General features: G+C 46.8%; 1 protein-coding gene across 1 annotated transcript in view; it reads left to right on the forward strand.

Annotated features, from left to right (window-relative positions):
* Nucleotides 1-11272, forward strand: part of LOC119394579 (collagen alpha-1(II) chain) — a gene marked incomplete in the record, with an annotated part of 1710759 nt that extends 1699487 nt beyond the window's left edge. Inside the window, 1 exon segment of the mRNA XM_049415838.1 lies at nucleotides 11086-11272.
* Nucleotides 11273-11782: the final 510 nt, after the last annotated feature.

The raw sequence follows: 11782 nt of genomic DNA on the forward strand, positions 1-11782 counted from the left end.
AATCGATTGCAGAGCATGCACTTGACTTGCGGTTTCCGGGACGCTTCAGTAAGTTTTAGGCTGAACTCCTTCGCGTTATCCGGATCCTTTCCTAAGTTCTGCAAATTATGTGCTTCGAGTAAGCGATGAGTCAGCTTAGCGAGCCCGTCAAGAGATTTGCACTCTCGCTCCTTCAAGAAGAGAAATCTACTAACATTACGTTAATGTTAGTAGATTTCTTCAGAGCAAGCTTAAGATGCTTGTGGTGAATGATCCTTTCTCAACTAAGGCATCTAGTGATGTGTGCAATTTTTTGTGGTCTCGTAATGGTACTTGCAACGCTTTCGCAGTGGATGTGATAGATCTACATTATCCTGTACCGTATGACAAGCTTCTGGCGTCTATAAAATCCTGCATCGCAAAGAATGGCTGCATTCCTTTTATCAACGGCGCGGGCGTTACTGTTAATTTCCTATCGCTTTTAGAGGTTTACCTCAATGTAACCTTTATATTTATTTATTTATTTATTTATTTATTTATTTATTTTCATTACTGCCAGTCTCTTTCCGAGACCATAGCAGGTGGGCATACAGGTTAGACATGCAAGTGCAACAAAACAAAACAAAAGGAGGAATCCAGTGCAGTGATCAAAAAAGTTATACAATATAATTTTGTTAATAATAATGGACAATCAGTATGCAAATATACATATGGAAATCATATACAGAAATATAAAGAACCAATATACAAATATACAATATACAATACGCACGTAATATAGATATATTACAGAAAGCATACATGAAATGAAGTGCTACACAGGCAAGGTTCAGCAAACCAGAAAGCACTCTGTACTGAGCACTTGGCCACTGATATGTTTCAATGGTGACGAAATGAATGAATCTGCGGCGGGTAGTGCTATTGTATTAATCAGGTGATACTTTCTACTTGTGAGACAAAGTCAGATAATGAATTCGCGTTAGTAACCGAGGGATCCAGGCAGTTCCATTCCGTGACAGAACGCGGAAAACAAGTATGCTTGAAAGTGTCATTGTGGTAACAGTACTCTTTTAGTGTGTGCGAATGTTTGCGCCGGGTTACGCGAGACTCTGATGGACAGATGTACAATGATGTGTCAATTTTATAATAGTTGTGAAGTAGCTCGAAAAGAAATTTCAGGCGCGCTTGCTTTGCTCTAAGCGCTAGCGTTTGGAGGCCACAGCTTGTTAGAATATTTGTGGGAGAATCAGTGCGTTTATATTTGTTGCAGATGAATGTAACAGCCTTCCTCTGTACATTTTCTTTTTTTTTATGTTAGTGACTGTATAAGGAAACCATACTGTGCTAGCGTATTCTAATACTGGTCTAATGTAGGTAGTATAGGCTAAAACTTTGATAGATTGAGGGGCTAGCCGGAGGCATCTGCGAAGATAAAAGAGCTTGCGCAGTGCAACTGAAGTAACATTGGAGATGTGCGCATCCCATCGGAGATCTGACGTAATCGTGACACCTAGATATTTTTGTTCATTCACTTTTTGAAGGCTAGTGCCTTTGATGCTGTAATCATAATTGACAGCTTCTTTCTTTCGGGTTATCGCCATGCATACTGTTTTTTTTGGGGGGGGGTTAATCGACATCTGCCACGTGTCGTACCAGTTGGAGAGAATGTTTAAAGAATCAGTGAATGCAAGGTGATCTGAATGTTTGTTGATTTCTTTGTAAATAATGCAGTCATTGGCGAAGAGCTTAATGTTGCAAGTTATGTTGTCTGTGATGTCATTAATAAAAATAAGAAATAACAAAGGCCCCAGAACGGAGCCCTGTGGTACTCCGGACGTGACAGGTAGGATATGTGACGGTACTTGCTCAAACAGGACATATTGGGAACGGTCAGTTAAAAGGTATTCAATCCAACGTGTTAGTAATCCATCTCCGATGATATTTCGGAGCTTTGCAATTAATTTGTTGTGACATACGGTATCAAATGCCTTAGAAAAGTCTAGTAATATGATATCTGTTTGCGCGCAATTGTTAATAGATAGCGCCAAATCATGAACAACCTCTGTTAGTTGCGTTGTTGTCGATAATCTGCTACGGAACCCGTGTTGACTCGATGACAAGATGCCGTTCGTCTCCAAGAAAAGGGTTCAGTGTTTCAAAATTATATGTTCTAATATTTTGCATGATGTGCTGGTTAACGTCTGAAGTTTGAAGGATCATCGCTCTTTCCTGCTTTTGGAATCGGTGTTATTTTAGCTTTTTTCCAGTCATCAGGAAGCTTCGATACGGCGAGAGATTTGCGGAAAAATAAACCAAGGTATTTGCTGCACCATTCTGCATATCGCTTAAGAAAAGAATTGGAAATGTCGTCCAGTCCCGAAGATTTTTTTCGGGTCCAGTTTCAGCAAAAGACTAAATATTCCTTCGTCACTTACTTCTATTAGATTGATTCCCGAAATATCAGCGGGTGTAAGTTGCGGGATTTTTCTATTATCTTTTGTGAATACAGAGTGGAAAAAGTTGTTGTATTTATTAGACATGGCCCTTTTCTCTTCTAATGATAATTGAGGACTGCCTGTTTTCCTAGGGCGGAAATGGTTCCAGAACCTCTGTGGGTTACCAGTAATAAATGACGGCAGCGTTACCCTGAAGTAGTGCTCTTTTTCTTGTTTTGTTTTAGTCTTGATATCTGAAATAGCTGTCTTTAGTTTTGATGCATTCGCACTGCAAAGCTTTTTCTTTACCGCTTTCCGTAGTCGTTTAACTTTTCGTTTCGCATGTAGAATTTCTCGTGTTATCCAGGGGTTATTTCTTCGGGCCCGTGTAAGCCGTAGTGGGATGAAGTTATTCATGCAGTAAGAAACAGTGTGCTTGAATCGTAGCCAGAGGTCATTTACTGTTGTGGCAGGATTAGAATTCAATTCCAACAACTCATAAAATTCATGAGCTAAATAGGTTAGTACGCTGGCGTCGTCTGCTTTGTTAAAGTTCGGAACATGAGTTGCTGTTGATTGAAAGCGTAAGTTGTGGTGAACTGTCAACCGGCAGATGGGTACTCTGTGGTCCGAAATACCCTCCACAACATCAATTTGAGCGTCGACAAGGTTAAGATGACTACTAATAAGTATTAGGTCTAATATACTTGTGGCCGTTCCTTGAACACGCGTTGGGGATGAAACAACTTGATGGAGGTTGAAATTTAACATCAAATCGAGTAAAGCTTCTGAACACTGCGATGTGTGGTGCATGCTATTCCAGTTTATATCAGCAAGGTTAAAATCACCCATTAGTATGATGGCAGAGTTGCCGACATGTGTCTGAAGGAAATCGTGAGTGGAAAGTACACATTCGGGACCAGAGGATGGGCTACGATAAACGCAACCCGCTGCTATGCTAGAACGTTATTGCACGTTATTTTACAGAAAATCGCCTCTGTGTATGGGATGTGAGGCAGCAATAAATATGATATACAACGTCGAATTCACAACGCCACGCCTCCGCCACGAGATGGTCTGTCCTTTCGGATGACAGCACAGTTAGGTGCTGCGAATTCCTGATCGAGTACAGCTGGTGAGAGCCAGGTTTCCGTGATTGCTACAATATCTGGTTCATAAAGTAGCAGCAAGTCTTCAAGTGCCTGCACCTTATTCACGACACTTCTGGCGTTCACGTTTAGTAGTGTTAATTTTTGTGTTGTGTGGTGCTGCGGGTGTTCGGACGATTTGGTCTTCCGTAGTTTTTTGGTTTGTTGTTTAGTGGCGCCCTTTCTTCTTTCTCATCATCCCAAACAAACGCGCAGTCATTCATGAAGAGCTTATCGAAACCCAGTGCTACTTTTTCTTTTTTGTCTCGGTTTGGTTTCGCACTATCCCATAGCTTCTTCCCGATCTCCCGAGTTTTGCGACAAAAATCTTCACCGATAGCGTAGTTGGTGCCTTTGAGATGGTTACCATTCTTTAATATTGCTCCCTTCTGTCGCGAATCTACTAGTTTGAAGATAATTGGTCTGGTTTTATTAGGAACGGGCCTACCTAGTCGGTGGATACGTTCAATCGCTATCGGTTGTAGCTTAAGTTTATCTTGTATGACGTCCTTGTTTACTGCTCGTTCGAGGATTTCACTAGTCTCAAATTTTGTTTCCGGCAGTCCATAGACGATTAGGTTGGATCTTCTGCTCCTATTTTCGAGGTCGTCTATTATCTTTTCTAATGTTTGTATTACCCTAGCCATAGAACTAAGTTGCGTTTTGCAATGCCCCAGTTCTACTTCCAGCCCTGACAGAGCGTAAAGTTTGTTATCGATATCTACTAACCGTTTTTCTTTTATTTAATGTCGATTGCTATATTTTTCAGTTGGTTACAGATTTCTTCAAGGCTAGGGCCAGGATTGGTTTCAATGTCACCTCCCAATAATAATAACAGTTTCTTCAGAAACGTTGTGCTGTCTAACGCCATGCTAACAGCCGTGGGCACGGCAACACCAACAAAAAGCGGTCACTTGAGCGAAAGCATCTACCGTAGTTTCTGCTCACCTGCACGATGAAGACAAACGGGTTAGACAACCGCATTCCGCCGGTGAAGCCATGCCCAGTGGCCGGCTCATCGGCGAAGTTGGTCTTTATGGGTGTTCCGAAGGGGGGCTTGCCAGCTGGTTCTGCGCACCAAGGTGCGCCGATGTCGTCTTCAACCGATTGTGGAAAAGAATTGCAGTCAGCAGAGCCGGCACGTGTAGGTCGGTCTTGTTCGAGTCCTGCGCCGTTCCGTTGATCCTGAACCATCCAGTGTCGCCATTGCCGGCGAAACACACCAGGCTGAGGCACAACTGCACGATGAAGACAAACGGGTTAGACAACCGCATTCCGCCGGTGAAGCCGTGCCCAGTGGCCGGCTCATCGGCGAAGTTGGTCTTTATGGGTGTTCCGAAGGGGGGCTTGCCAGCTGGTTCTGCGCACCAAGGTGCGCCGATGTCGTCTTCAACCGATTGTGGAAAAGAATTGCAGTCAGCAGAGCCGGCACGTGTAGGTCGGTCTTGTTCGAGTCCTGCGCCGTTCCGTTGATCCTGAACCATCCAGTGTCACCATTGCCGGCGAAACACACCAGGCTGAGGCAGAACTGCACGATGAAGACAAACGGGTTAGACAACCGCATTCCGCCGGTGAAGCCGTGCCCAGTGGCCGGCTCATCGGCGAAGTTGGTCTTTATGGGTGTTCCGAAGTGGGGCTTGCCAGCTGGTTCTGCGCACCAAGGTGCGCCGATGTCGTCTTCAACCGATTGTGGAAAAGAATTGCAGTCAGGAGAGCCGGCACGTGTAGGTCGGTCTTGTTCGAGTCCTGCGCCGTTCCGTTGATCCTGAACCATCCAGTGTCGCCATTGCCGGCGAAACACACCAGGCTGAGGCAGAACTGCACGATGAAGACAAACGGGTTAGACAACCGCATTCCGCCGGTGAAGCCGTGCCCAGTGGCCGGCTCATCGGCGAAGTTGGTCTTTATGGGTGTTCCGAAGGGGGGCTTGCCAGCTGGTTCTGCGCACCAAGGTGCGCCGATGTCGTCTTTAACCGATTGTGGAAAAGAATTGCAGTCAGCAGAGCCGGCACGTGTAGGTCGGTCTTGTTCGAGTCCTGCGCCGTTCTGTTGATCCTGAACCATCGAATGTCGCCATTGCCGGCGAAACACACCAGGCTGAGGCAGAATTGCACGATGAAGACAAACGGGTTAGACAACCGCATTCCGCCGGTGAAGCCGTGCCCAGTGGCCGGCTCATCGGCGAAGTTTGACGAAAAGCCCTACCTTCAGCGGCAGGGGATCCGCTTTGGTTTGTGTGTCTCGCCGGTTCTCTGCAATAACTTTTTGGCTGAGGTAGATGGGGACTTTGATAATGTTTTTAAAGAGGGGGAAGTTTTAAAGGTTTTTAGATAAGTACATGATTTTTTAATTCTTTTACAGGGAGACCTTACATCCCCTGAAGGTATTTTAAACATCTTTGAAAGACTAGGACGAGGCCTATCTTCCACTGTCGAATTACTGCAGGAAGCTTGTCTGCAATTTTTAGACTTGAGCCTCACGTGGAACGATCAGCACTTTTGCTGGTTTTTTCATCCCCGTGTTAAGAAGGAGCTGTTGCCGTCCGACTCTGCCCACTCAAAGATTGTCAAGAGTGGCATAGCCTCTCTCTGCTTGGAATCAGCGCTGATGAGGTCCTGCCCAAGCAGCATGGAACGTAGTTTTCGTAACCACGTTCGTCGATTAGAGGCTGCTGGCTTCCCTCGATCGGTCATCACGGCCATTGCTGAATCACTGCTGCAGAGTTTAAACGTGGAACAAGGGAAGCGACGACTGCCACCCAGCCCTCAAGGATTAGGCCACAAGTTGTGCCACATATCCATAGGCTCTCAGACAATTTCAAGAAATTCGCGGGTTGGCACGGTGTACCGATCGCCTTTTCGGCGCCCGAGAAACTTGTGCCAACGTATTTGCAATAGCAAAAAGCGCGGCTGCGAGAATAAGCATGAGAGGCCTTTTGTGAAATGTTCCGATACCCCTATCCTGCGGCAAGGTATACATCGGTCAAACCGAAGTATGTGTTAATGACTGGTTAAGGGAGCACGCCTAAACATAATAAAACGAGGCGACAAGTATGCGCACCTGGTTGCGCATGCTATAATGTGTGGCTGTGACGCAGGATTCTCCGAGACAAAGATTCTAGGCAGAAGCAGAAGGAAAACCGCACGTGATGTGTTAGAGGCTTTTTGCACAGAAAAAGACAAAGGCCGCTGTGTAAGCACCCCGTCGCTATCTTTGTTTCCCAGTGAATTTCAGTTCATCAGATCTAGACTGTGAGATGGAAGGAGCAGGAAGAAAGTGTATGTCTTGTCATTGTGTGTGTTGGCTTTATCTGATGTTAATGCACGCATGTGCCACATTTATATATTCAAGCATTCGTGCGATGAATAAATCGGTTGGAAGTGAGCGCTGTACGTGGTTGATGCCTGCGTGTATCGGTGTGTGTGTGTGTGTCTGTGAATGTGTCGTGTGGTTGCGCTCTAATTACGTTTTTGGAAATGATCTACCGACTAGCCCAACAACAAGTTCTTTTACAATGACAAATGTTTGACAAAGCTAATCATTTTTGTTAGGTAAATCAACCTGCTGCAACCGCTGAAATGTTGCCACCTAACCGATGAGCCGGCGTCGGAGAGGTGATCTCGCGTTTTGCAGCTGCGGCAATTTCTCGCGACAGTCTTTGTAAATAGGAAGCTGACAAAAACTTATTCCATCTTTCACGTGTATTTCTGCGCAATTAACCGCCACGCAGCTCGTCGGTACATTGTTCTTTCTTTTTTGCGTGACGAAAAACAGCGCACGCACCAGCGAAAACACAGCGGCAACTGCGGTAGCCACGGCAGCGGGCGCCTACCACGTGAAACTAAACGCCCGATAACATTTTCATGATGGCAACCGTATTTTCATGATGTTGGGGCGCTGGAATACGCATATACTCGATCACTGCGTTTTCTTGTTAACTTTTCGCGCAGTCGAGGGACAGGAGTGGCCAAGGCGCATTCGGGTGTCATCGACTACCACAGCTTTGTTAACGCTACACGCCGTTTTGGCTTACTGTTGCTTTCTCATATTGCAAGCTCCTTGCGAGTTCGATATTTTGGTGGTGGCGGGGACGGCAGCGGCGGCGTTGTACGCTGCCGCTGCCGCGGCTTTCGAAGGTGCGCCGTTATCTTTCTCGATCGTGGCCTTGTCGGCGATCACACGTATCTAATATGGCAAACTGATCTTTTAATGACACCATTTCTGATTTCCTGTAGCAGCTCAAGCATTGCGCTGAAAGCACTTGGATGAAGGTCCAATTTCCGGCAGAGAGGAATGAAAAATTTAGGAGGGAACATTGCGCAGTGCGATGAAAGGCAAAAAAAATCACACCATCTCCCGCTAAAAGCGACCATGAGGCGATGCGAAGCAGCGTTTCGGCATGTCGAGCCCGCGTTCCAGAGAGGGAGTGGAGATTGGGAAAGGGAGAGAGGGGGAGTTGAGAGGGAGAGGGAAGAGGCGATGTGGAGGAAGAGGGAGGGGATATGGGAGGGGAGAAACGGGAGGGGACGTGTGTGGAGAGGGCTTGCGCATGCGCGAATCCTCTCCAGGGTGCATTTCAAAAAGGTTTACAGCGCAAGAACGATTAGGAAGGGACGAGACAACAGAGGTAAAGAGCGCTGACTTCCAAATAGTCTTTATTTCGATAAGTGCATATATACATGGCAAGGGAGAGGGCGCTAGACAAGGAAAGAAAGAAAGGATGTACAGGTGCTGCCATCATTGCCTCATCATCTCCAATACAGCGCGCATATCACCACGTGTGCCCTAAAACCCAGCCAGGTAATCAATTTCTTGATTTAGAAGCGCAATAGAGGGAGCACTAACGCACTTATCTCCTAGCTTATGTATGAAATCAGCTTCAATAACTTCGCGAGTTAGCTGAACCCTATGCCTCGCCATCACTTTGCTCTGATTGAAGCCGGGTGTACACCCGCAGTCACGGCAATGAATGTGGATGTGACCCTGGACCGTGTTGAAGACGTTATTGTGGTGTTCGCGCAAGCGGTCATTTAGGCATCTGCCCGTTTGACCAATATAGCTTTTCCCACACGTCAGTGGGATTGAATAAACAACCCCCACTGCGCAGGAGACGAAACGTGTCCTGTGGTTCACAGAACACACAGGAACCCGAGAGGGCTGAGCGTTCACCATTTTGCACAACTTCTGAAGCTTCTCGGGAGCCGAGAAAGCTACCTGCAAGTTGGCACGCGCTTCAATCTTCTTCAGCCTATGTGACACATTGTGCACGTACGGCAACACAACGAGGCGCTTTTTGTTGGTGTATTCACGCTATTTGCGTTTGTCTCCTTGCCGAACCTGCTTCAGTAGCTTTTCAGCGACAGCAGTCAGCAAAGTCTTAGGGTACCCGGCGTCTTCGAGCCGGCGTACTTGCGCTTGAAAACTACGTTGCAAGGCGTAGTGCTCTGAAAAAGTGCTCTGAAAAAGTCTTGCCCTGACGCCTTGCAACGTAGTTTTCAAGCGCAAGTACGCCGGCTCGAAGACGCCGGGTACCCTAAGGCTTTGCTGAATGCTGTCGCTGAAAAGCTACTGAAGCAGGTTCGGCAAGGAGACAAACGCAAAGAGCGTGAATACACCAACAAAAAGCGCCTCGTTGTGTTGCCGTACGTGCACAATGTGTCACATAGGCTGAAGAAGATTGGAGCGCGTGCCAACTTGCAGGTGGCTTTCTCGGCTCCCGAGAAGCTTCAGAAGTTGTGCAAAATGGTGAACGCTCAGCCCTAACGGGTTCCTGTGTGTTCTGTGAACCACAGGACACGTTTCGTCTCCTGCGCAGTGGGGGTTGTTTATTCAATCCCACTGACGTGTGGGAAAAGCTATATCGGTCAAACGGGCAGATGCCTAAATGACCGCTTGCGCGAACGCCACAATAACGTCTTCAACAAGGTCCAGGGTCACATCGGCGTTCATTGCCGTGACTGCGGGTGTACACCCAGCTTCAATCAGAGCAAAGTGATGGCGAGGCATAGGGATCAGCTAACTCGCGAAGTTATTGAAGCTGATTTCATACATAAGCTAGGAGATAAGTGCGTTAGTGCTCCCTCTATTGCGCTTCTAAATCAAGAAATTGATTACCTGGCTGGGTTTTAGGGCACACGTGGTGATATGCGCGCTGTATTGGAGATGATGAGGCAACGATGGCAGCACCTGTACATACTTTCTTTCTTTTCTTGTCTAGCGCCCTCTCCCTTGCCATGTATATATGCACTTCTTATCGAAATAAAGACTAGTTGGAAGTCAGCGCTCTTTACCTCTGTTGTCTCGTCCCTTCCTAATCGTTCTTGCGCTGTAAACCTTTTTGAAATGAATCCACACCAACTTGCCCAAGCGTCAACCCTTGCAAGCTCTCCAGGGTGGTCACGCCGCACACCACCAGTCTGAACTCCGCCATAGCATGCTGCGCATCTAAAAGAAAGAAAGGAAGAAATGTAGCAGGTCAGGAGCGCACGCGCAAAACTTCGCTTGCTCCTACAGTCCCAATAGGGGAACGCTTCATGAATGCTTTTTTTGTGCTTTTTCTTAACATAGACAAGCAGGCTGATGCGTGATGGAGTTCCGTTCGAAAAAAGTGGTGAATAATTTGCTGTCCTGCTATTTACCGTATTTGCAGTGCGCTAAGAAACATCAGGATAAATAGAATTATACTGTCTTTTAGACAGGCACACAGAAAGGACAAATTTACCAGCTCGAATTCGGTAGTTGCAATGATATCAAGGGGCGGCGATACAACGCATAAATTGAGAACTCCGAGAGAGTTCACCGGAAAATGGTGGTAAATAATAAGTGCATTCTATAATATTGCCATCACGCAGGTTAGCGTGGCCACCTGTGGACACATTTAAGGTGCGTAGCACTTTAGGGGCTTGTCGTCGATCCATCCATCTCATGTGGCATAATCACGTTCAATATCGAGTGGTCAATACAGGCCTAAAACAAGGCTTACAATGCTCAAAGCCTGCTTAAAATTAACGAACGGTGCCTAAAATAAATAAATAACCCAAATAACCACGAGGTAATCGCAATAAAAGATCGCCAGAAACGCCTCCGAAACATGCGCCGTGCAGGAGATGGCCCCAATGGCTCGTCAGAAATAAGTCGAAAGCACTAATTGCTCCTCCTACTTCCACTTCTCCTGCTTCTGCGGCGCATTCGTCGCTGTGTCTTTGCATAGGAAGCAACCTGACGAATCTCGCTGCAGATGACACGTATCTCACCTGCCGAAACAAGCCGGAAGTCAATAAAACGCAGCAAAAAGTAGCGCGCATGTCACAACCGAGTTTGCGAATCTCAGTAACTCCTGCCGGGTTAACCCTATATGCTTGACTCAAACATTAACGTGTTCGACAGTTTTGTAAACGGAGCAGCGAGAACGCTGCGTGGTCGTGGTGCGCACTTCCTACGGTTTCACAGTAGTGGAGCTGCATTTGCATTTTCTTTGTGGCCGCTTGCGTGTTGACGGCATGAAATCTATCGTGTTCAAACAGGGTGATCCCGGACCAAGGGGACTGGCAGGAAGAGACGGATCGCAAGGATTGCCCGGTCATGTAGGTGCCCCTGGGCCAAGAGGTCCACAAGGTGAAGCTGGCAAGCCGGGCTCTCCCGGAAACCCGGGACCACCAGGACCTCCTGGGAGGCCGGGGGAACCCTTCGGTTATGACGCCGCAGCCCTGCAAGCCATTTTGGGGTGAGCGTTTGGAGACTCGCCAACATTGCGTGCAGAAGGCTCGTTTTTGGTCGAGTCCGCCTTGTACTACTACTGGTAGAAAACGCATCCTCAACGCTGTTTGAAATGTAACACAATGAATCGGATAAAGAAAGAGCGCTACAGGGGCTGGCACCACACAGCACATTTTCTATGTTTTCCAATTTTGACATCCGCAACAGCGCTGTTTGATCTCCGTGGCAGCAAAATGTGCTCTCTTTCTAACAGAGCAACATTTATAAACAATATAAAAGGGATGGAATGGCTTAAAGTGAGGATTGTGCATGATAAAGTGGACAATAAGGTCTAATCTCTCATGTTTTCCCTAAAAGATAGAGGCGACAGATTACCAGACACGTTCGTTAGCCTGTTCCGGATGCGTGGTGGAATAATAGAGAGCGAAGCGCAAAGAAACATGAAAGTCAAGTAGGTTGCTGGTGTTTAAGTTTTCCTATGAACGACTGAACAGTTTCGCAGTT

Source organism: Rhipicephalus sanguineus, chromosome 5 (genome assembly GCF_013339695.2).
Source record: "Rhipicephalus sanguineus isolate Rsan-2018 chromosome 5, BIME_Rsan_1.4, whole genome shotgun sequence".
NCBI classification, from domain to species: Eukaryota; Metazoa; Arthropoda; class Arachnida; order Ixodida; family Ixodidae; genus Rhipicephalus; species Rhipicephalus sanguineus.